Source organism: Ceratotherium simum, chromosome 17 (genome assembly GCF_057802395.1).
Source record: "Ceratotherium simum simum isolate JZ-2026a chromosome 17, ASM5780239v1, whole genome shotgun sequence".
Taxonomy (NCBI): Eukaryota; Metazoa; Chordata; class Mammalia; order Perissodactyla; family Rhinocerotidae; genus Ceratotherium; species Ceratotherium simum.
In genome coordinates, this window is record NC_141916.1 from 571,426 (window position 1) to 597,925 (window position 26,500).

Below are 26,500 nucleotides of genomic sequence, written 5' to 3' on the forward strand. Positions count from 1 at the left end.
TAAAATGATTAAAATTCCTCATGTAACTTATCCAATCACACTGGGAGGATGAAAGGCTACATCATGCAGGACAGGAAGCTGTTGCAGGCACCAGCATTTCTACAGTTGATACCTGCTGTGTGTTGGGCTCAAGACCAGGTACGTCACACACTTTATCCCAAGTCAGTGTCTCAACACCAATGCCTGGGTCCCATCTAGACATTTTGAATTAGTTGGTAATTATAACGTGCAGCTGAAGTTGAGAACCATGCCCTTAGAGAAGTCCAGGGAGAACCAGATCCTGCCCCCAGCACCTTTTTCTCCTGTGCTGTTGAATTCCGTAAATATTCTCAGGCATATTCCATGAGAGCACTGGCATGCCACCCACAACAGCAGGATCACCTTGAAACACACCCCGGAGCTCTTAAATATTTTCCCCTCTTGAGCCTGTGTACAGACCTCCTAAATTCAATGTTAGGCCTTCCCCGGGTTCCGTTGTGGCCCTAAAATCAGGGTGAAATTCGGGACAGCTGATCCAGTGCTGCCTCTCTAGAGACCCACACTAACAATTCATAGCGTTACCTCCCCATGTTCTGTAGCACGTACAGGACTCAGCAGTCCTACACTGAAAGCAGCAAAATGCTGTTCTGTCTTCCATTGTCTGTTGTGGAATGAGCTCTTCTTTTGAGACTTGAATCTCTGCCTCAGGCGTGCTGTGGAGCAGGATGCAGCAGCCTGGTACAAAGCCTCCCCGCTTGGTTTAGAATGGTCTAGAGGCAGATGCCTTTCCTGAGATGAGAACTGACTCCTCGCCCCACTCCAGGTCCACCCACCCCCTTTGCTGGCCAGCACAGCCCAAAGACCTGTGTGAAGCTGCCACATGCATAGTCCTGCCTCTAGGAAATGGCCACGTGCCGTGGACAAATGGCCATAAGGAGCAGTCCCTTGCCAGTGTCAAGCTGCGGCAGGTAAATGACAGTCACATGACAATGGAACCTCCTGCCACGCTGTCAGTGAGGCTTGAGGAACCGCCCGGCATTCCTCATCCACACAGTCCCTCCATGCCCATGAGTCCACGCTGCGTAAGAATCCTCCTGACACGTTGCTTTGGTCCACAAATTCTGCTCCCAGTTTTGTTCTCAGTGCTCACAGCACAGACACCAAATGTTGGGTTTGAGCTAACACTCCCCAGGCTGCAAGATCCTGCCACAGAGCAATCAAGAGACACGCTGACTTCCAGAGGGGAAGGAGGACAGAGCAGCTGCTTCACCCCCGATCTCCTGTCAGATGAGTCGCCCCACTTTCCCTGGGAGGGAGGGCGTGGGGAGGGGTGGTGTTGAGGGGGCTGCTGCTGAGAGACCTAAGCTAACAGAGCTTCCTGAGTGTGGAAGAAATCTCAGGTCTGGGAAGGAGCACTTCTCCCTAACAGTGCTCGTTCGAAAGAATATTTTAAAACTGTATTGCTTTAACTTCTACTTGAGGTATGTTATATACTCAGAAAGATGACCTATAAGTGTGAGGCTTTTAAAATGTGTCCACAAATTCTTTGCTACTCTTTCCTCCAAAAGTAAAGCCCAATTCCACTCCCTCGAGTGTGGGCCTGACTTGTGGCTCATTTCTAATGAGTAGAAAGTGTTGGAAGCGGCAGTGCCTTCTGAGACACGGTCGTGAAGAGTGCTGCGGCTGCCTCCTTGCCCCACAGCCTCTTGCTCTGGGCGTCCCTTGTGAGGATGCTCCCCGAGCTTCGTGGAGAAGAATGGAGGCCCCTGCCGACAGTGTGTGCGTGAATTGTCTCAGAAGCAGGTCCTCCGGCCCCAGTCAAGCTTTCAGATGACTGCAGCCCCCTCCCACAGCTTGGCTGTGACCTCACGGGAGACCCTGAGCCAGAACTACCCAGCTGAGCCCCTCTTCAATTCCTGGCCTAAAGAAATTGTATAGTATACCAATAATTTATTATTTTCTCAAGCCTCTAAGTTTTGAGAAATTTATGATATAAAAAATCATTAACTAATATGATAAGTATACAGATAAAAGAATTTTCAGAAACTGAACACCCTACTACTCAGGTCAAGAAACAGAACATTTCTCCACTATTTCCACGACTTCAGAAGCCCCATTTATGTTTTCCTCCAGTCACTGTCCTCTTCCCTGAATAGTCATTATAATCCCAGCTTCTAGCAGCATAGACTTTTTTCCCTTTTTTTAGACTTCATATTAACTGAATTTATAAATATATACTACTTTTTGTCTGGCTTCTTTCACTCAACATTATGTTTATGAGATTTAGCCACAGTTTTGAGTGTAGTTGTCAATGATTAATTTTCATTGTTGTGTGGTTTTCCATTGCATACGTGTATAAAAATTTATTTATTAAAAACCACATGTTACTTGTTAATTTTGTTTAATGATTTTTTACAGCCACATTTTAAAATGAAGTTTTAACCTTCGGCAGTGTAGCTGCCTGTAACCACCACCTTCGTTTCCGTCTAGAGAGGGAGATGTCCGATGTCAGCCTTAGGGTCGGGTATACCTGACTTTGATGTTTAGTTTTGTCAGTTATTTTTGTGTACTTGTGATCAAGTTAAGTAAAGACACACACGTGCATATTAATCTACACTTAAATATATATACACAAATATAAATATTTAACCTATGAAGGGGATAATGAGAAATATTGTATAATTATCTCCATAGACACCAAAAATGCCTTAAATAAAATTAAATACCCATTCCAGAAAAAACAGAAAATAATTAACAAAATAGAAATCTATGGCACATACTTTAGCCCCCCAATTCAGTATCTTACTTAATGGAGAAGCACAAGAAAATCAAGGCTAAAACTGATATAATCAATAACAGAATTTTCAAGGAAACAGAATATAAAGTGTTAGCATACAGAAACCGTAGTCTTCACACTAACAATCAATACGTGATTAAAAGATACAATGAGGGGCTGGCCTGGTGGTGAAGAAGTTCAGTTCGCACGTTCCACTTCTGCAGCCCAGGGTTCGTGGGTTCAGATCCTGGGCACGGGCCTACTCGCTGCTCATCAAGCCATCCTGAGGCAGCATCCCACATAGAAGAACTAGAAGGACCTACAACCAGGATATACCACTAGGTACTGGGGCTTTGGGGACACAAAGAGGAGGATTGTCAGCATATGTTAGCTCAGGGCCAATCTCCCTCAAAAAAAAAAAAAAAGATACAATGAAAGACCATATTTACAATAGAAATAAAGAGAAAATACTTAGGTATAAACTTCACATGAGATGCTCAAGACCTAGTGAGGAAAACTTGAAAACTCTTGCAAGACAGAAAACATAACTTGAACAAATAGAGAGACAACACTTGTTCTTGGAGAGGAAGAGTCAACATTATAAATATGTCAATTATCTTGTTAGTCTATGCATTTAATGTAATCTGAATAAAAATATCAAAAAACATTTTCTTCTGGAACTAGATGAATTGTCTAAAATTCATATGCAAAAAATAAGTGTGCAGGAATAACTAGGAAAATCAAGAGTAATGGCGGGGACCAGCTCTGTTAGATATTAAAGTATGTTATAAAGCCTCTATAACTAAAACAGTGTGGCATTAAGTTATAAATAGAATAGGAATTCCATAAATAGACCAAGTCTGTCTGGCGACTTAGTCTATGGTAGAGATGGCATCTCAAATCACTATGGGGAAAATGAATGTTAGTAAATGTTGGAGCAACTGGATAGCATTTGATAAGAGATAAATTTGTATCCACATGTCACACTACACTATAATAAACTCTAAGTGAATCAGAAAAAAGAAAGCATACAAATGGCAAAAGGAAATATTAAATTCTTTAATAATCTAGAAGTGAAGAAAGTCTTTTAAACTATTTCATAAAATACAGAGGTAATAAAAAATTAATAAATTTAATTCCATTAAAATAAAGAATTTTTGGGCCAGCCCTGTGGCTTAGTGGTTAAGTGCATGCGCTCCACTACTGGCAGCCCAGGTTCGCATCCCGGGCCCTCACCGACGCACCACTTCTCCGGCCATGCTGAGGCCACGTCCCACATACAGCAACTAGAAGGATGTGCAGCTATGACATACAACTATCTACTGGGGCTTTGGGGGAAAAAAAGGAGGAGGATTGGCAATAGATGTTAGCTCAGGGCTGATCTTCCTCACAAAAAAAAAAAGAGAAGAATTTTTGGTGGGATATACCCATATTGTTGTCTGTATAAGAAGTAGTATAAAAAAATCAAACCACTATAAGCAAAGTCGAAAGATGAAGAACAAGCTGAGAGAGAATATTTGCAACTCACAGTGCTGATTTCCCTCATATATAAAGAGCTATTTACAATCAAGAAAAAAAAGACCAAACACCCAATAGAAAAGTGGGCAAAAAGTATAAAGACAGTTCATAGAAAAAGAAAGGCAAATAGCTTTGAAATGAGAGAACTATACATTAAAACTGCACTGAGAAACTATTCCTCACCTCTCAGATTGGCAAACATCCAAATCTTGATGTGTTTTATTGACAAGGTTGTAGGAAACAGCCTCTTCACGTAACACTGGTGAGTTTACAGAATGGTAGCCTGTAATGGGAACCCAGCCTCTGTGGAAGAGTGTGTGCAAACGCCTGACAAAACCACATATCCAATGGTTCTTTGACCCCACAATCTCCAAGTCTAGGAATCTACCTGGTAGCTACACTTCCAAAATTTGAAACAACATACACAGCACTTATTCATACAGTGTTATTTGAAAGAACAATAGATTGGAAATGACCCAAGTGTATGCAAGTAAGAGAAGAGTTAAATAAACTATGGTCCACTCATTGGGATACTACGCAGCCATGAAAAAGAATGGGGAGGATCTCCAGGATCTGATTCCAGGCTATGGACTGATTTCCAGGCTATATTGTGGTGTGGGACTTCTGAGTGTAAGAAATAAGGAGAAATAAGAACATGTATATATATTTGCTTATTTGTGCAAAAGGAAACCAAAGAAGAATAAAACAGAAACTAGTGAAGATGGTTGCCTATAGAGGGAGTATGGAAATGAGGTGGAGGGATAGAAAGGAGGGTGAGAGTTCTCTGAATATGCACCCTCAAAAATATATTCTTTTGACTTTTTAACATGGGTGTGAACTACGTAAGTGCTTTATATAAGCAAAATTTAAATGAAAATGGAGAGAAAAGTAAACTCTGAAATTTAACACAAATAGAAACATAAGACCTAAGTGTATATAAAATGAATAATATAATCAAAGATTTATTTCAAGTGACTTTTGACATAGTACTCTGATTGTACATAGTGAAATACATTCTAAGGACAGACAACAACAAAATCTCTAAAGAAATACCTCACTAAGTTTATTCTAGCGGTAGTATTGGTGTTGCCATTTTGAAACTGTTTTATGTATACTGTAAGATAAAGCAAATAAATGAATATATTAGTGTCACTGTGAACCAAGATTGCTAGTATAAAAGAAAAAAGGATACAAACACAGAGTGAAAGAACTTTCAAAATCTGTAAAGGTAAATTTGAATTGGCAATATCAAGATGAAGTTATACTGTAAGAAAACATATATTTCCTAGTTCTGTTCACTGAAAGGTACAGGAAAAATAGAAGCAATGAAACCCCAGCAACACGGAGCCTCCAGGTCTTGGTTTCTACATGCCCATCCCATAAGAAGGTGATCAAACCCATCATTACCAGGAGTGGGCCTAATTCACATTATGGGCCCCTTGATGAGATATGAAATGAAACGGACAAGATCACCTGTGAGGTTTGCTTGCCAAGACTCTTTAACCTGGATCTCATCATGTCTTTACATGTAACTTCCAGTTCATAAGGTGTTCAAGTGAAGCAGGTGTCACTAAATGAACTGTGGTGGGAGGTGGGTATCACAATGACTCGTCAGCACTGCTGCCCTAAGAAAAGATTCAGGACAGAGAAGCATACAACGAGCACATCCACAGAGAGTGAAGGTCTTAGTACTTCCAGGGCACAGCTCTGCCTTTGGGACATGTGTGGTCACCAGCCATGAGCTAACCTGGCTCAGACCAGCCCCGGCTCCAGGAACCCATCACTCCAGGTTTCATCCACAGTTGGTGGTGCCTCAGGAGTACGTGATTGGTTTCCATGTGCCAGGGTGGGCGTGTCTCTTCAATACCAGTTTCGCATTACCTGATGCACAGTTTAGAAAATGAGGTACAGGTGCCTGACCTGTGCACAGTCCTCTCCTCGTTTATCTAGATGTGGTATAGGTGAACTCCTCGCAGTTCCTCGAGTTAATATTGAAAGGAAGATCCCACCAAGAGTCAAATCCTCATTGTCCTTGAGGCTGAAGTAAAGACATGGAACTAGCTGGTAAACCATTCCTTGCAGGGACATCTTGCTATGTAACTGGCCTGGACACAGTCATGAAGGTCATAAAGGAAAAAAAATTGGGGAAAATGGTTTCAGATTTTAAAAGACTGAAAAGATAACAACTGGATATAATGCATGGACTCATTGAATCCTGGTTCAAATAAAGTAACTATAAAAACATTTTTGGGACAATTAGGGAGATTTGAATATTGGATATATTAATATTTGATAATATTAGACGTTAATATCAAGTGATATTTTGGAACTATCGTTAATTTTAATGTAGGAGGAGAGAGTATGCATGTTTATCATGCTATTTCAACTTTTCTGTGAATTTTTGAACACTTTCGTAATAGAAACCTGGGAAAAATAGTTTTAAAAACAACTTAATAACAAGTTTATAGACCAATACAAAGTTGAATGAAATATGGTGGTAAATGCTTCAAATCACACCCGATTAAGATGCCTTATTGAGACTTATTTTTTAAAAAGGATTATTTGGCATTAATTATATCCTATTGAGTAAAAGTAAGCAAGGCAACTAGTCGTGGACATCTTTTTTCAATGTGGGTTTGGCTTTGATTCTCTATTCTTTTCGTTTTGTTTCAAATTTTGTAACAAACATTTAAACATTTAACTATCTAAAACATCTAAAACATACAGACAAGAGAAGAATAAAACAGCCTCCTGTTACTAAAATGCATTATTTGATTCATATCTGTCTCAGACAAAAAAGAAAAGATCTAACTCTTACAGACACAGTTAAAGTCTTCTTTTCCCTGCCTTTACAAACCGTCTCTTCCTACCTCCCCAGAAATAACCATCATCTAGAGGTTAATGTTTAAAACTCTCATGTACTTTTTTATGCTTTAAATATATATGTACATAACCATGTAACTTGAGTTTTAAAATTTTAGATGAATGGTGTCAATATCCTCTTGTAATTGACTTAAAAAAATTCAACATTGTGAAATTGAGACTTGTTCCAGCAGGACTAATTCATCCTACTGTAAGGTATTGAATGACCCCGGTTTATTCACTTATTCACTTAGCGAGAGCTCGTGTGATTCTGCTTCTTTTGAGTTACTGGTAGGCTGTACTCAACACCATGCACACGCTCACGTCTCCTTGTGCACAAGTACAGGAGTCTCTGAGGAACACACCTGGAAATGGAACTGCTGGGACACCTGGGAGTGCGTGTCCCCAAACCGACAACTTGCTCTCCAAAACAATGGTCTTATCAGCTGTCACACCACCAATATTGATTGTGTGTTTGACTCTTAGATGATTATTTTCCTTGGAATTTTATTATTTTATTTGTTTGAGCTCTTTGAGGCCTCAAATGCCACTGTGTCTCTCCAAGACAATTTGTGTTTGCCTGGTTGCTGGAGACCCCACCAGCACGAGTGGTTTGAGGTTTTCGAGACCATGTAGGTAGCAGGAATTTACACCATAAGCCGGCGTGAGTGGTGACTTGTTACAAATCCTCAAAGGGATTTTTGTTTTTTGTTTCACTCAATGGAAAGTTTACAAACGTGTAAACTTACCGCACAGCAGGTTTATTTCCTCTTCCTTTTCACACCGAGGTTAGGGCCCTTTGGGAGCCAGCCTTCTGTGGAAGTTCCCTGTTCCCACTAACTAGACCCAAGGCCCCGCCTCTGTCCTTGCTCCCTGCAGCCAGCACAGTGGAAACCCGAGGTCTCCAGGGTGGAGGCTGCTGTGATCCACATCACAGGATTCTAGCATCCCGTCATTTTTGGCCTCTGTATACATCCTTTTGTCTTTTGCCAGTTTGGCAGAGCATTTAAAAAGATTTTTTAACATTTATATATTTTGTTAGAAATTTATTAATTTAATTCAAAGTATCTAGTCTGTAATTTGCCAAAAACAGAAATCACGGTTAGGTCTTTAATCTATCCGTAATTTATTTACAGTGTATAGAAGGTAGACATTTACATTTTCCCCTTCCAATTGTACCAGCACCATTTAATAATTAAGCCATTCTTTCCCACTGATTTCTAATGCTACCTCTGTCACAGACCACACTCCTATATTTAAATAAATGTGTAGATATGTTCCGAAACTTTCTTAACCATTCATGTAGTTTTTTCATCTATCGTGTTAGAGTATCATTCTGATTTAATTTCTGTATGTTTGCAATTATAAAAATATTAAACTGTGAATCCTCCCTTTTAGAATTCTTTTATTGAAATTGTTTTCTTATTTTTGGATTTTAATTCTTCTGTATAATTTCAAGAAGGATGAACTCACAATTAAAAGAAAATTGGTGGGACTTGGACTGGTCTTGCATTTAGTTTACAGATTATTTTGGAAAGACTTGCTATCTTTATGATGTTAAATCTTTCCATTTCTCTCTTTATTAATCTGTTTTATGCCTTTCGATAAAATTCACCAACAAGACATAATGATTCAAAATGTGTTTGCACCTAAACAACAGTGAAAAACACAGCAGAACTTAAAAAAGAAATAGACAAACCCGCAATCAGAATTGCATATTTTAATGAATCTTTCTCAGTAATTAACAGAAGCGACAAAAAAAAAAGTTTATAGAAGATGAAAATAACATTATTCCTCATCATCACACCCAACAACTGCAAATTACACATTCTTTTCAAGCACGTGAGACATTTGCCAAAGCGGACCACACGTTGCGATACATAGTAAATATTAATACATTTTTAAAGATTGAGATCATACTGTAGATTTTCTCACCACAATGCAATTCAACTAGAAATCAATAACAACAGCAAAAGTCCTAGAAAATCTCCAAATGTTTGGAAATTAAGCAACATATTCTAAATGACTCATAATTTAAAAAAAATCAAGATAAAATTAGAAAATGTTGGGCCAGCCCAGTGGTGTAATGATTAAGTTCGAGAGCTCTCCTTCAGTGGCTTGGGGTTCTTGGGTTTGGATCCTGGGTGTTGACCTACTCACTGCTCATCAGGCATGCTGTGGCAGCATCCCATATAAAGTAGGGGAAGACGGGCATGGATGTTAGCCCAGGGCCAATCTTCCTCAGCAAAAAAGAGGAGGATTGGCAACAGAAGTTAGCTCAGGGCTAATCTTCCTCAAAAAAAAAATTAGAAAATGTTTTGAACTAAATGAAAATATGATATATCAAAATTGGTGGGGGACAGCCAAAGCAATGCTTTGAGGATCATCCATTTTCAAGAAGCTATAAAAGGAGAGAAAAATCAAACTCAAAAATTAGAAAGGAAAAAATATTAAAAGAAAAAGTCAACAAAATAAAAAACAAATATTTAATAAATAAAATCAACAAAGTGAGAAGTTGATTCTTTGAAAAGATTCTTTAAAATTGATAAACTCCTAGCAATACTGATCATGATAAAAGAGAAGAAAAAAATTTCCAATACAAAGAATGAAAAGAAGACACTATTACTTACCCTTCAGACATTAAAAGGACAATAAGAGATATTATGGGCAACTTTATGCTGATAAATTTGACAACTCAGTTTAAAAGGACAAATTCCTTGGGAATCACAATGAACCAAAACCATTAAAAAGAAATAGAACTTATAAACTATTAGAACTAATAAGTAAATCTAGCAAGGTTGCTGGATACAATATCAATAAAAAATTGTTTTTCTATATACTAGAAACAAATAAGCAGAAAACGAAATGAAAAACTACACCTTTTATAGTCGTATCAAAAAACATCAGATACCTGGGATTAAATCTAATGAAAGATGTGTAAAAACACTATCATGAAATCTACCAAACATTATTATGAGGAACAAAGGAAGCCTTAAATAAATTGAGGAATATATTACGTTCATGAATACATCCCTCTGTTTATCAAGAAAAAAATCAACTGTATAAAATCTCCATTCTTTCCAAATTGAAGTACAGATTCAAAGCAATCTCAGTCAGAATCTCAGCATTTTTTAATGGAAATTGATGAGCTAATTCTAAAATTTTGGTGAAACACAGGAGCTAGAAGAGCCAAGACAATGCCTGAAGACAAAGTTGTAGGACTCGCTCTACTAGATACTAAGACTTCCTATAATAATACAGTAATTAAGACAGCGTGTGCCAGCACAAGAGCAGAGACACACGGGACCCATGACACAGAATAGAGGCCAAGGACGTGCCCATTTCGTGAGGCCACCTGATCCACAGTGACAGTCCACCACAATTCAGTAGTCGAGGCTCCGTCAGAAGGGAGAAACCACACCAGTAATTTGAACAGAGAAGCTAATATAAAGCATTGTTCACAGAGTAAAATGTTGTGAACCACTAGAAGGGCAAACAGAGACTTTAAGTGTTACAACTGCAGAAAGCTGCCACCACCCATCTGGCTGAAGGATCAAAGGGGAATCTTCACAGTTGGAGGAAGGGCTTGCAGGGCTGATTCTCAGCTCTGAGAGGCATGAGTGGTGGTGTTCAGCTGGTGCTTGTGTCTACGAGCTCTGGAGGAAGATGCCTGTGGGATGGGTTCCAGGCCTCTGAAGAGGCAGTGTGGCTGCTGCAGAAGACAGAACGTTCTTCTGCCACCACAGGGATGAAATATTGTTGGGTGCCACTCACAGAAACCACCAGCCACAGAAGCCCTCAGGACAAAACCCAGCCAACCAACAAATAAATAATAAGAAACAGGTCCCTTCCTTCTGCTCCAGTTTTGAAGCCTCTCTCTAGCGACCCCTATTGGTCGGGTCTAATAGGAAGCCAGCCACCTAGCAAAGTGAAATGGGGTTTGCCAAGTCCCAGCCTCAGCAACACAGAGCAGGTGGATTTGGAGCTGAAAGACAATAACCCAATAACTGGCACGTGTAATGTTTGCAATAAATGGTATTGGAGCAACGATATTTCCATGTCATAAAGTATGAACTTTAATCACTATTTCAAACCATACATGAGATTAATTCAAGATGGACCATAGACCTAAATGTGAAAGGAATCAATCTTCTAGAAGACAACAGGATATCTTTATAACCTCAAGATAGGAAAAGACTACTTAAACAGTCACAAAAGCCATTAACCTTAAAAGAAGTGATTGATAAAATGTACTTCGATAAATTACAAACTTCTGTTTATAAAAAACCATCATTAAAAGGGTGAAAAGATAAGCCACAGACTGGGAAAAATATTTAAAACATATATAAATGATGGAAAACATCATATAATTATAAAAAAAGGCAGCAGGAGAGATACAAAACTGTCACTGGTCGATAGAGATTCAGAAATTTCACTAGGCAGGTATGGTCAAGTCTTTTAGTCCTGGGAGTGAGGACAGACTTTTATCAGAATCTAATTCAAAAGACTTATATCTAGTATATATAAAGAAGACCCTCAAATCATTAAGAGGAAGATAAATAATCTAATTTAAAATAGGCAAAGACTTGAAGAGGCAATCCACAGGAGAGATTATCAAAATGGCCTATAAATATGTGCATTAATTAACAAAAAAATTCAAATTAAAATCACAATAAAATACCACAATTTACCTGCTAGGATTGTTAAAATGCAAAAAAACCCTGACATTAATAAGCATTGGTGAGGATGTGCAGCAACAGAAACTCTCTTACATTGATGGGGAGTGTAAATTGCAACAATCATTTTGGGAAACTGTTTGATAGTTCTGAAAAAAGCTAAATGTAAGAATTCTCTATGGCAGAAAGATTTCACTCCTGAGTGTATACCTAATGGATAAAATTCTTATGTGCACCAAAAGACATATGCAAGAATGCTTATAGTAACTTTATTTATATTAGTAAAAAATTGGAAACAACATAAATGTCCATGAAGAGTAGGATGGATAAATAAATCTTGTTATATTCACACAGTGAAGTACTACACATCAACAAAAGAACAAATCACTGATACATGGAACAAATGGATTAAACTTACAGATATAATGTTGAATGAAAGAAATCAAATACAAAGACAGCATATCACATTATTCCACCTATATGTAATTCAACAATAGTTGAGACTATTCTGTGATGATAGATGTCAGGATAAATGCTTACCCATGAGAAGTAAGTAATAATTGGGGAAGGAACAAAGGACCCTTTGGGGTGATGGAGATGTTCTAGCTTTTCTTTTTAGTACAAATCATACTTTAATCAACTATGTTTGCTTTATGTTTACAAATCTATTTATCAATGAATTAATACTTAAAATAAAATATTTGGGGCTTACTTTGCCAGGATTCTATTTGTTTTATATGTATTGACTTATTTAATCCTTACAACAATGTCTCTTGGATGTTTTTCATCAAAATTGAGAAATATTTTACCATTGTTTTTTCACATTTTTTCCCTCTTTCTCTCTCTTTTCCTTGGACTCCCATCAAGCACATCTGTTGTCTGCTAGGTCTTTATGACTCTGTTCCACTTTGTTCAGTCTTTATTTCTCTCTGTTCTTCACATTGAATAATTTCTATTGATCTATCTTAAAATTCATTCCTTCTTTTCTCTGCTGTCTCAAATCTGTTGAGCCTCTCTTGTGGTTATTTCTGTTATTTTACTCTTCAATTACAGAATTTCATTCTGGTTTTTAAAAATAATTTTTATAAAAAAATAATTTTTATGTCTTTATTTAGAATCCCTGTTCATCATTCATTGTTTTCATGCTCTCATTTAATTCTTTAAGCATTGTTTCTTTTAGTTCTTTGAACATATTTAAAATGGCTGCTTTGAAGTCTTTGTCTGCTAAATCTAATATCTGGGGACACTTAGAGAGAGATTTTATTGACTACTTGTTTTCCTGAATGTGGGCTACACTTTGTCTCATAAGTTATTTGTTGAAAAGTTGACATTTTAGATAATACATTGTATCAATGCTGTAGTCTGATATTTTTTCCCTGAAAGTTGTCAGTGTTGCTGCTGCCACTGTATTTTGTTTGTGAACAAAAGTTATTAAAGTAACTGCTGAGGCTAAGTTTATGAAATCTCTCTCTGTTGTGGTGTGTGGCCACTCATGTCTCTGGCCAGTTTTTTTTTTTTTTTTTCCCTTACAGTCTGTTTTTATTTTTAAGTCTGGCCTCCTAGGGGTTTCCTCTTTGTTTGCATATCATGGTCATCAGCCAATGATTGGATAGCAGTTGTGCTCAAACACCCTGAGATGTAAGGCTTCCAGTATCTGCTGATGAATCCAGCACCAACATTCTGTATCTTGATCTGAAAAATGATTATCCATGTGCACGCCTGTGTAAAACGCATCCAGCTCTGTCTTAAGATTTGTGTACTTTGCTGTAGGAAAGTTATACCTCAAAAAATTTAAATAAAAAGCTTTTATTGTTTAAGCCAAGGGGTGAACAACTTCAGCCTGAGGGCCAAATCTTGTCCATTGCCTGTTTTTGTAACCAAAGTGTTATTGGAACACAATCATGCCCATTTGCTCACATATTGTCTGTAGTTACTTTAAAGCTACAACAGCAGAGTTCCTGCAAAGACCATATAGCCCGCAAAGCTGAAAGTATTAACTCCCTGGCACTTATAGGAAGAGCTTTCTGAGCCCAGGTCTGAGCCACTGATATTCGGAGAAGCATAAACTAGCCTACCTTGAAAGATTCAGCTACAAGTCCTAGGAGTGGAGTGAAAAAATAGTAAGAATAAAATAAAATGAGATCGTTGGTTTGAGGGTTAGTGGTTAGTGATTAGGAAATCTATTGGAGGCTTTCTATGTGGTGGTCTATTTTATGCACTGTCAACATATTTGATTTCCACAATAATTTGCAACACAGATGATGAACCTAATAAACTTGTAGCTCTAGGGGAAAGGTTGGAAACATTAATGGTGTGTGTTGGTTGCTGTTGTCTGCATTTGGCAGGCTATTAAAACAAATATTTGTAAACAGGAATAAAACAGAATAAAGAATCCAGAAATTCAGAGACCAGCAGGGTTAAAAAAGGCAACTGTTTCATAGCCCCAAGTATTAATAGTGAAAAATAAGATTTTGAAAACTTTGAAGGACAAAAGTTGACTAAAACTCAGCCTTGCTGGAAAGGGTCAAGCTAAGAGTACTTTATGGCTTTCACACTCATTAAAATACCTGAATCAATTTATATTTTTGAGTAAAGATTCAATTAAATGTGGAACACTTACTTAATGGCTCACACTCAAAAAATATATGAAAGTGAGAGAGATGAGGAGGGTGGCTTCCCACGGAAGCTTGATAGGCCTGGATTGCTTGCAATTACAATTAAAGGAAGAGAAAAAGAGATGGCGGTGAGAAAGCAAAGGAATACTGCAATCTGGAGACTGTCTCTTGAAAAAAAAAAAACGGGAGTAGGTTATGGTACAAAAAGTTGTTTTCTCTGTTAATAGAGAAACAATCTATTAATATGTGAGACTGGCAATACTGGGAATGAAAGAGATACTGCTCAAGACTTGAAACAATCCTTGAATTCCAACTGTTGCTGGGGACAAAGCAGGCCAAGAAAGTCATTCAACCCCAAATTAGACCATATTCCTCAATGACTGCTTCAAATGTGGTGAAGGAGAGTAAAATAAAGGGGAAAACCTCTGAGGGGGAAGATCCAGGGACTAGGGAGAACAGGAAACCGGCATCCCCACCTACAGATTATACACTTTGAACCTGATGCATGACTGGAAAGGACTTTTGAGTTGTCTCCCTTAGGGTGGGGTTAATGTATTCTGCACGTGGGAAAGAGAGGAAGCTGAATATTCAGTGTCTATAAGGGTGGATGCTGGTACATGTTAATGGTGCTGACCAATATTTCTAGTTATCCTTCTTCCGAGTACAAGAATGGCATGAACTAAATAGGAATCCTCCTTCAGTCTGGTCTCAGAATGAGAAGAAGCTTGGAGCAGAGTCTGGCAGAGTCTAAGCAGGCATAGCTGACCTGCAGTCATCAACATATGACGTGATTGAGAAATAGATGCTGGGTGTTGGAAGCAAATGGAATTTTAGAATTTTTTGTGACCTTGTCAAAGTTGATGAATAGAGTATATATAATTTTTATTCTGCAATAAGTCCTTACAGCGGCAACTAATTTAAAAAATGAAAGAGCATGTTTAATGAAAAATTAGGTACTGAATTTCTGTTTCACAAGGAAGTAGATGATGAACACGTAACATGCATAAACTATTTTTGATATTCACCGTCTATCAGAGGGACCATGGTGATATATAAGACCACATGAAAATCAAAAGACACATAACTGCTGAAGAAAAATATCACTCTGTGCTGTAGTCTAAATGTTTGTGCTCCCCCCCCAAATTCATACATTGAAATCCTAATGCCCAATGTGATATTATTAGGAGGTGGAGCCTTTGGCTGGTACTTAGGTCATGAGGTTGGAACCCTCATGAATGAGATTAGTGTTGTTATAAAAAGACCCCACAGAGCTCTCTACTCCCTTCCACCATGTGAGGACACAGAGATTAGATAACCAAAAAAAAAAAAAAACAAACCCATTTATTCTTATTATACATGAATATATGTTCTTTTACTATTTTAGAAGAATTTTATTTTTGAAAATACTTTTGAATAGAACTGTTTTATAGGTCAACCATTAAAATGAAACCAATTTATAGGTCAATAAAGAGATGTTTTAAAAGGATAATTTTAATGTTCTCAATGCTCCTTTCATTTCATGCTGTAACATGCTGGAATATTAAATTATGTGATCACCTTACTTCTACAATTTTTATTTATATGCATGTGTGTATGTTTTTTTGCTTTCTCAATCTAGCCTCCATCTATTTTAATCTCTTTTATTTCTCTGCTTTTAACTCTCTGAGCTGCACCATGAAATCTTAGATCTTCCAATTCAATAATTCTCTCTTTGGCTGTATCTAATATTCTGGTTAACTCATTCATCTTGTTTTTAACATCAATTATAACATATTTCATTTCTAGAAATATTATTTATTTCTTTATCTAATCTGCTTTTCTTTGATAGTAGTCTTATTTCTTAAGAATTGCAGTGCCTTTTCTTACATTTTTAACCATTTTTAATATATTATTTTTTAATTTTCTTTCAGATTGTGTTTCTCAATTTCTTGGGTCTCTATTTGTCTGTTGTCCCTTGCTCAACTCTTTGCTCATTGTTTTATACGTTTTTTTGTTTTTTTTTTTGTTTTTGCCATGAACTCATTTTTAGAAAGGTTTTATTTTTTTTCTTCCTGTGAGCATCTCTTTGTGCTTTTGGTTGTGCTTTACAGAGATAGCATGCATCTGGGACAAATTGCCATGCTAATTTTTGGGCTTGGGTGTTTTCAAATAATTTTGGTAGTATAAAACTTCAAATTTTAACAGTCCCTTGTAAATTCAATCCCAAATTCTCAAGTGAGACTTTTGTCTCCCAGATCCTAAATGGAAGCAACCAAGTTCCCTACTATATCTCTGGGTGGGTGAATTTAGACTAGCCCATCTTTTTATTCTTCTACCTTTTTACTGAGAGGGCAGTATATTGAGGATCATGGCTGATGCGGGCATTTTCACCTTCAGCCTCCAACTGACTGGGTCCATGGCATCATCTCTAATTCTGTGTCCAAGTGTCCAAGACCAGCAATACCTTCAGAGCATTATTAGAATCAGATCAGACACTTACTCTCTGGATTTCTATATAGAATTAAACTCCAGAAAGGTCTCCTTTATGAATCCTTCACAGGCTCTTTCCTCATCCCTTGCTCATTTTTGTAGATATTGTCTAAAGTGCACTAGATAGACCTATATTATCTTTTACCTTATTCTAATGTATAATGTAAACAATTATTTGTTTACATGTCCATGTGCCTGACTAATGAGATTTTCAGGACTATAGGGTCAGGGATTGTATTTGATTTACCCTAGTATTTAAAACTTCTGGTGTAATATGTAGCAAATTGTTGGTTTTCAATAAATTCAATGAGTATTTTGGAATACATGAATGGAAGAGAGACACCAGGAAGACTATCCTATTGAGAAACAAAGAAAGATAAAACCCTCTGTCACTATGTGTGTATTGTGTCTTCTATCCCTTCCATTTGCTACCACACATGGAATCACGGTTCAGCCACTTTGGGGTCAAAGCACTGGTGTCTTTCTCCCTTATAGTTTGTTTCCTCGATTTACACTAATTGTGTCTTCTCCAACCCTGACTCCTCCCTAGGCCCTCTCCCTATGTTCCCTCATAAAAAATAAAATAAAAAAATCCTGGAACACTAAAGTATTTTTTCCTGTCCCTTTAAAGTATATAAAATGTATACTTTCTAAAATCCAAAGTTATATAATTAGTCAAATATACCAACAAAGATACCTAGAAACCATAATTTTAAATGAAAATCTTTTTTGGATATTATATTCTCGCTGAATTGCATGGACAGAGTTTATTTGCCACCTCAATGAGCAATTATCTTTCAAGCATAGTCATTTTATGACTGTTTAGAATTATTTATAAAGCTGTTACAGGTCAAGTAAAAATTTCCACAAACTGGTCTGCCATGGTTCACTTATCACCATCCTTTAGGAACTTGACCCTTTGAAAGGGGATAAAAGGCTCAGGAAATAAGAATAATTCCATTTATTTCCTTAGTAATTTTATCAACGGGTGGAGTCAGATGAAAAGGAAAGCTAATATTTTTAAGAATTGAAACATTATGCTCTGACTCACAAAGGAAATCCAGGACGATGGGGACCATCTTGGACATAACTGTGAAGTCAGAAATGTCTTTCTTCTGTGCTGCCTCCTTCTGCTTCAGATCTCCCTCCCCACTGCCCTCCTTCCCACTGCTGCTCCTATCCTCTTCTTACCCTGTGGTCACACTTGGATCCCATGTCTGGAGTTTCAACCTTATGTGTATTTTTTGTTTCTAATTGACGGCTATTCTTTATCTTTTAAGGTGTTAGAAAATAAGGCTGAGAGTCCTACGAAATGGAGAGAATACTTGATTGAGATCCAAACAAATGAATGTCTAGTATTTTGGGGACGATGCTAGGATAAAGGGAGGTATTAGGGGCAGGAGGACATGCCCACATTGCTTAAATAACATGCTGGCTTCCTACTTACTCATGAAGTAAATCATAAGTTGACAACTAATAAATACAGTAAATAAGTGTAAGTGAGTGTATACTCACTGGACAGCCAGCATAGATAAGTTTTCATGGACACCTCGCTTGACTGTCATTCTAAAGTATAATCAGAATAAAAATAGAATCAAGCTAGGCTGGGGGCTTGCTCACCTTATGATCACAATAATAAATGTTTTTATTAATTTACTTTAAATAAATAAGGCTTAAGTGCTTTAAAAGATATAGTGGGGTAAATATTTAACTCCATTTTGCAAAGATAGAAGATGATAGTGTTGTGATATCATTTAATGAACATATGATCTGACCAGAATTTGGCAAAGGGGAGCTGTTTAGGCTGTGACCATACAGCAGACACTCACACGCTCGTGGATGATGTTGATGGAGCAAAGTCCATGTCTCCAGATCTGGGGCAGAGTAGGCACAGGGACCTACGGCCTGCAGGACAAATCCAGCCCTTGGTCTCCCATTTTCCTATGGCCTGTGAGCTGAGAGTGGTTTTTACATTTTAAATGGTTGGTAAGAGAACAAAGAAAAATAACATTTTGTGATATGTGAAATTATATGAAATATAAATTTCAATGCACATAAATAAAGTTTTATTGGAACACAACCACACCTATTTGTTTATGAATTGCCCACGGCTGGTTTTTTGTTAAATGGCAGATTTGAATTGCTGTAAGAAAACCATTTGACCCACAAAGAGTAAGAAAAGTTTGCCAACTCCTGGTGTAGAGCATGAAACGAAGAATATAAACTGGAACGTAAGCTACCAAATTTGCAACACTCTAGAGCAAAGACAAACTTTTCAGTCCAGCAAAGAAATTTTTGTGTAAGGCTTAGGTTCAGTACAATTTAATGTCTGGAAACTAATCCAAGATAAATTTTATAGCTTCTTTTGGAAGCATAGAATTTGCAGTAATATCTTCTCCCTTCATATCTGATTTATATAGAAAATACAGTCATTTCATTGAAAAATAATTTTCCTTTTATTTTAATTATTTCATTAAGGGTCTAGAGTGACAGATTAGGGCTACAAACACGGATAAAGAGTTGGCCTTGCCCTTGAGGAGCTGACAGTCAAGTGGAGAAAGCAGACACGTAAACACTGGTTTACAGGTTTTTTATACAGTTTTATTGAGAAATAATTGACATGTATCATTGTGTAAGTTTAAGGCGTGTAGCATGATGGTTGATTTACGTATCTTGTGAAATGATGACCACAATAGGTTCAGCTAACTTCTCATATAGAAACAATAGAAAGAAAAAAGAAAAGTTTTCCTTATGACGAGAACTCTTAGGGTTTACTATCTTATCAACTTTCCTGTATATTGTACAGTCACCATGTTGTACATCACATCCCCAGGGCTTATTTATCTTGTAACTGGAAGCTTGTACCTTTTGACCACCTTCCTCCAATCCCCCCCACCCCCGCCTGCCTCTGGTAACCACAGTCTGATCTCTTTTTCTATGAGTTTGTTTAAATCCCACATATAAGTGAGATCATACAGTATTTGTCTTTCTCTGTCTGACATATTTCACTTGGCATAATGCCTTCAACATCCATCCATGTTGTTGCAAATGGGAGGATTTCCTTGTTTTTTTATGGCTGAATAATATTCCACTGTGTATTTTTTTTTTTACCACAATTTCTTTATCCATCCATCCATCAATGGACACTTAGATTATTTCCATGTCTTCGCTATTGTAAATCATGTTGCTATGAACATGGGAGTGCATATCTTTTTGAGTTAGTGTTTTTGTTTCCCTTGGATGTATTTCCAGAAGTGGAATTGCTGGATAGTATGGTAGTTCTATTTTTAGTTTTTTGAGGAACTTCCATACTGTTTTTTCCATAGTGGCTGTACCAATTGGCTTACAATTTAATAGTGTAAGTGTTCTAATATAGGTCAAAAAATACATAGACTTTCCTCCTTCCAATCCTTTTCTCACCCAGCTTTCAGAATGATCTAACTAATGAGGCACATATGCTCATACTACTCCCTTGCTTTAAATCCTTCAATTGCTGCCCTCCTGATTGAGGGATAAACTCCAAACTCCTGAGCACGACATTCCAGGTCCTTCATTACCCAGTCTGCCTAACTCTGCCACCTCATCTCGACATTTTCCTTCTTTCCAAATATTTTTCCTGAATGTTGAGTTTGTAATTCCCCAGGAACTCCACACTCTTTTGATTGTAAGCCTTTGCCCTTCTTTCCTGTTATTTCTTTGCCCAGAGCTGATCTTCTGCCTGGCAGCTAGGAGAGGATCCTCTCTGACCAATTAGAGCATTACATGCTCCAGTCTCAGCGATGGGTTCAGAGATGGGCAGAAGCCAAGTCTTGTGACAGATAAATCTAGGATTCCTGATGGAACCGTTAGGAAAAAGGTATACTTTTTCTGCTGGATTTGCTAAGCTTGTAGGACTTAAGTCAAAATTCCCTCTGACTTCTTAATTATATGAACCATTTTTTTTTCTTAAGCCAGTTTGAATTGGATTTCTTTCACTTGAAGCCAAAAGAATTCTAATGTAGTCGGCCTCACAAAAAGTTGACCTGTAAGCTAGATGGGGAAGAACAGTACCAGTTTCCATCGTGGAACAGCTGGAAAGGCAGTTTTTATGTAAATCGCCCGTCCTTTTCAGAACGAAAAGCTTAGAACTATTTTCATGAGGCTTCTGAATCCCTGCTTAGAAAGGAGAATTATTATATGTTTGATTTTTAAAATTTTCATAGATGTTTATTTCTCAAAAAAAAAAGTAAGAGTTTGATTAATCAGTCTGGTGATTTTGTAAGAATCTATGTTTATGGCAGCATGTCTGTTACTTTCAGCTTCTGTGATGTCCCGGCTGACTGGCTTCCAGATATAGAGCTAGAAAACCAAAAATTTCATACTAAAAATATGCAAAAAAAGTAAACTGGAAAATTCCCAGTCCTAAAAATCTAACAAGACAAAATTTTAACAAGAAACGCTCAAGGAACAATAAGCATATTCCTATATTGTATCCCAATTCCCTATCACAAATTTATTTCACAAGGAATAAATAGAAATAGAGAAAACCAATGCCTAATTGAACTCCTACATTGAAATACAATCTTTAGTTTCTGGTAGTTTTAAGAGGGTCAGAGTCTTCCTCTGAAAGGTGTTGGCACGTGGGACACTGCCACATTTGCAGTGGCAAAATTTGTTAGCAAAGCACTTTTTTGGCAAGTAAATGTGTTCTTGTGTGAATCTGTAAGATAATTACGGGCACATCAGCAGGGGGACGCTGAGCACGGCGGTTAATCAGGGCTCTGGCTGTGCCCTTTTCTCATAATTACTCAGGTTTTGAGCAGCAACAGCACTGTCATGTCGACTCAAGCACCCTCGATGGCTCCCTTGTACCTTGAGATGAAGATGGACTCAGTCGGCAGGAGAGATTTTCTATAATCTCGCTCCCAACCACCTTTGGAGGGTGTCCCCCCCTTCCTTACACAGAGTGAGGGCTATTATATTCCACCGAAATTCTACATTGGTGTTAAAAATGATCTTTTTATGGTTATGTAAGTGGTTACATGACCTTAATAGAACATTTGGAAAAGAGAGAAAAGTAAAAAGAAAGCAAAAGTTACTACAATCCCTTCATCCAGAGTGAAGTATTTCAGCGTTTTCCGCCAGTCTTTGTTTTTATAACTGTCTTTCAGTAATTTTTCTCATGCTGTGTCCTGGGGTTTTTTCCTTCTAAAATGATGGTAACAGCAATTTCCAGCATCATTTATAGTAATTTGAAAACTTATCTTCTTGGTTATATCACGGTGTTGACCGGGCACCACTGTAGAGGACGTAGGCTGCTCCTCACCCAGGGGATCATGAGTAAAGGATCTGTGAACACTGGGAAGAGCGTGAGCTCCGCAGGCAGCCGGTCTGGGCTAGAGCATGGGCTCTGTCTTTTACGAGGTACATGACCTTGAGTTCATTCATTCCCTGGTTTATTCAGCAGGTATTTACAGAAAGCCAGTTATGAGCCAGACGATGATATGGAGATGATGAGACAGCATTAAATAAGTCAGTTCCTCCCCAAGCCTAGCAGAGGAGCAGGACAATAAATAAACAAATCCGTGATGTTGGGTAGTGACAAGTGCCATGAAACAGCGAGGGGACGGAGAGCAGGAGGGCCATGCTCGATGAGCTCTGGGTGAGCAGAAATGCTGTGTCATATTCCTTGTACATCCCTGAGCAGAATAGGCGCCCAGTGCACCATTGTTGAATAATTGATTAATTTATATTATCAATTGGAGCTATTGTTTCAAATATAAGTAAATCACTAACCAAAGGTATTATCTGTCTGTAGATGGCAATGTACGAATTTTCTAGAATATGTATGCTTAAATTTAATAGAACTTTACAGCAGAGTTTGCCTCATTTCAAATGATTTTTTAACTTTTTTAATATTCTGCATCAAGAGAAAATTGCCTTCTCAAGAAAATTGTGTCATCAAAATTATAAATACAATGGTATCAACGGGAAAGGGGGCTGGCTATTACCATGTTTCTGATTCACGGTAATTAAATTATTTTTGTGCACATATTTCAATGACTGCAGCTTACAAAAACCTCTTTGCCTGTCTCACAATTGCTAGGTAAGGTGTAAGAAGTGATGGTTCCAAATGGTGAAAAGCAACCTTAAGGGCGCGCTCCTTCCCTTGGCGCCCTCTGCGCAGGGGCCTCTGGAGCCGCCAGACTCCCGGCCTGGACTTCCCGGTGCCGCCTGCGCCCTTCAGGACCCTCTCAGCTAAAAAGTTGGGGCAGTGGAAACCAGACACGCTGGCGGGGCAGGCCGTGTTTCTTAGTTGTGTCCTCTCTGCTCTTTGCGGTTCCCCGGGCGGCGCCCCTGACTGTCAGCCGTTGTCTGGTTACAAACACAACACAAATTGGGTTCCTACTTCACCAGTGGCCGCGTATCCTGTTTGTGTGGTGACTCTCACACCGCAGGGGAAACGCGTGCATTGCAATTTACAAGAGAGACGCGGGACCTCCCCTTAGCGTCACCCAGCAGGACAGGGAGCTCGCAGCCTTAGTGGGAGCCGGCAGCAGGGTTAGCGTTTCTGCGCGGCGCGCACGTGTCTGGCTGGGAAGCGGCGTGCTCGCACTTGCTTATCCTCCTCTCACCAAGTGATGCCCGAGCTGGGAGCCGTCCGTCGTGCACAATCAAGCTGAGAAGCGTGTGCCGTGCTCTGAAGGGGGTCCGGTCTAGCAGCAGAGGAAGCTCCTCCTAGCAGTGGGGAGTCACCAAGGGGCGGGAGCCGGAGTAACCCACGCCAGCGTGGCCCCGCGGGACCTTGGCTTTGTGAAGAGCAGGCGCACTGCGCTGGGGGTCAGGGCCGAAGGCAGGTGTTCAGGAGTTCCGCCGTCTTCCTCCTCAAACTTGTGGTTTGCTCTGTCCTTGGGCTTAATTTAATTTTACTGATAGTCTCCAAGGGGCAGCCAAAATGTTCTTTTAACCTGTATGTCAGATCACGTGCCCCCCTGGGCTTTCCGCTGCACTTAGCGTGAATCCAAAGTCCTCCAAGGTTCTGGTGACCCGGCTCCCGCGCTCCATCCAACACCGCCTGTGACCTTTGGTGACTATCCTCCAGCCGCTCTGCAGATTGTTTTCGGAATCCCCAGTGCCTACAGTCAGTCCCAGGACAGGCGGTGCTCAATATATATTTGTTGAGTGACTGAATGAACGAAGGGCTCAGAGCTGTGGTCAAACCTGGCTGCACATCTGAATCACCTGGAGAGCTTTTAAAAATAAACATGTCCGAAACTCACTCCTCGAGTTTCTGCTTTAATTTCTGCTATGGGGTGGGCATTGGGATTTTATAAAGTGTCTCCGACGGCCCTAATGTGCAGGTCGAGTTGAGAAACAGTAATCTGGAGGAAAAAATAATCGTTACTAAACGCCTAAAGTGGCTTGTCAGCCTCATGAGCTCTCCCCATCGTATGCTGTCACTATCTATCATCCTATATATTCTCAAAAGGTGAATCTTTCCCTATTTATTGTTGTAAGACCCTGTTAGATTTCAAATTACTCGTAGATGCTGGCTGTTATAACACAACAAAGCTTGGTTTAATTTTGTTTGCTGTGTGCTGGAATCACTAGGTTAGGTTTCTGGAAATTTCTGACATGGAGAGGGAAGGGCCATTCCAATCTGTTTCATACACCACAGCTTTGCTGATTACAAGTATCTGGGTCTCAGCCAAAGGCATCGTCATGTTGGCTATATGACTGCTGCAAACAAACCCCAGCACCAGGCAGATCTGAAGTTCAAAGCTTATTTAGACTGGGAACGCTTGTTAAAGAAAATGTCGTTTGTGCTCAGAATAATGGCTTGTAACTCTTCCAGCATTATTTTTCACCTAATCGGATTCGTCTTCTACAGAGCAAACTCCAAGGAGGAAATCTGAAATTTTGGCCTGGTATACACACAGAGACCAGATGGCCGGCAGGTACCGCGCTGGCTTTTGTTGTGGGATACACTGAATGAAAAAGACAAGGCTCTTTCAGACGACAGTAAATTTCCCAAATGGTCCGTGTGAAATGTTTGAAGGTGGAGGATAAAAGTTTTGGGTTACGTTGTCCTTAGCATGAAAGGGGATAAATGGAGCCAGGTGGGCTGCCATTTCAGGCTTGAGCACAACTGCCTTCTGAAACTATGAACACTATAAAAGAAATTGGATGGAGTTTGGAAGCAGTAAATTACTGTAGAGTCTACACTGGAAGCACACACACATGCTGTCTGCTTACAGGGGTCCTTTTGAAGATAGGACGCCAAGGTCTCTATTAGAGAGAATCAGCCCTCAAAGCCTTCTTATAACTATTGGAAATGAAGAAATATTAGATAGAACGGCACTAAAATAATTTGAATTTTCTTCCCTTGTTCCCTTCTCACACTCAAATACTACATTTGCTACAGGTCCATGGTCCATTGACCTCAACTCCCAAATCCAAGAAGTTCTTGAAAGTGAATTTTTTTTTCACAATGCATTTGAGGACAGAACTTGTCCTGAATTGATGTGGGGCTATTAATAGTCTTTATTTATCCGAGTGTGAAAATTCATCTGTTTCACTGAAGTGATAATATGTCTGATGGAGTGGCTCCTCAGCCTTCCCTGGGGATGCTACATGGTACTCAGTGTACAAGCTTTGTTATCCTCAAATATCTGAAAGATCTGAATCCCAAACACATTGGGCATGGGTTAGGAATATGCCTACTCAAACCTGTCAATTTGCAGGAAATAAAACACTCATGAGGGTTGGTGGATCAGCGATGCCACACCAGGTGTTTTTGTTCATCTCATGCCCAAACGTGGCCAGAGCTACGCTGCTCCCAGGGGACGCACTCTGAGACTGAGGGAGAGGGAGGGAAGACTCTCACCTGTCAGTGGTTCCAGTTCATAAAGCAGAAGGATGCATCCAGGAACGTGTATGGAAGGTTCTTTTAGCACTCCAGGGCTGGTAAATGTGGGATTTAGCATGAGGTTTTTATCTTTTTAAAATTATTGTTGCTCTTTTGGCAGCCCTGACGCCAAACCCTGAGTGAGGATCGTGATAAGATCTATATAAACGTCTCGGAGAGAAAGAATTGGCTGAAGATGGTCAGTTGAACTGAGTTTGAGCTGGGCTTGGGTAGTTACTCTAGGCTGATAGGTAACAGATTTATCTGGACCAGATTTATAAGCTCCTTTCCTATGAAGTGATCAAAGTTGGAAAAACTGAGTTGATTGCTTTGATTTTGCCTATTTGGAGTCAATTAGGCAGATGTATTTGCCTGAAAACAATTGATGAGGTTTATTTTCACCTTAATTCAGAGGCCTTAATGTGAAGAAAACACACACACACACACACACACACACACACACACACACACTTTTTTAATGTACTGAGCTCAGTTGTGATTTCTGAGACAGGAACAAACACAGTGACATTTTTGATTATGGTTCGTGGTTGGTTAGATTATTGGCAATTGGTGGTTGACTATTGTGGTGACAGGTCCCAGAGAGTCTAAGCAGGAAATTGCAGTTTACAATTAGAGAGACAACTGGGCTCGGGGTCTCCTCAGGGTGTGTTCATAGTTAGAAAGTCCGCTATAAAGACTTTTTTTCACATGACGTGTT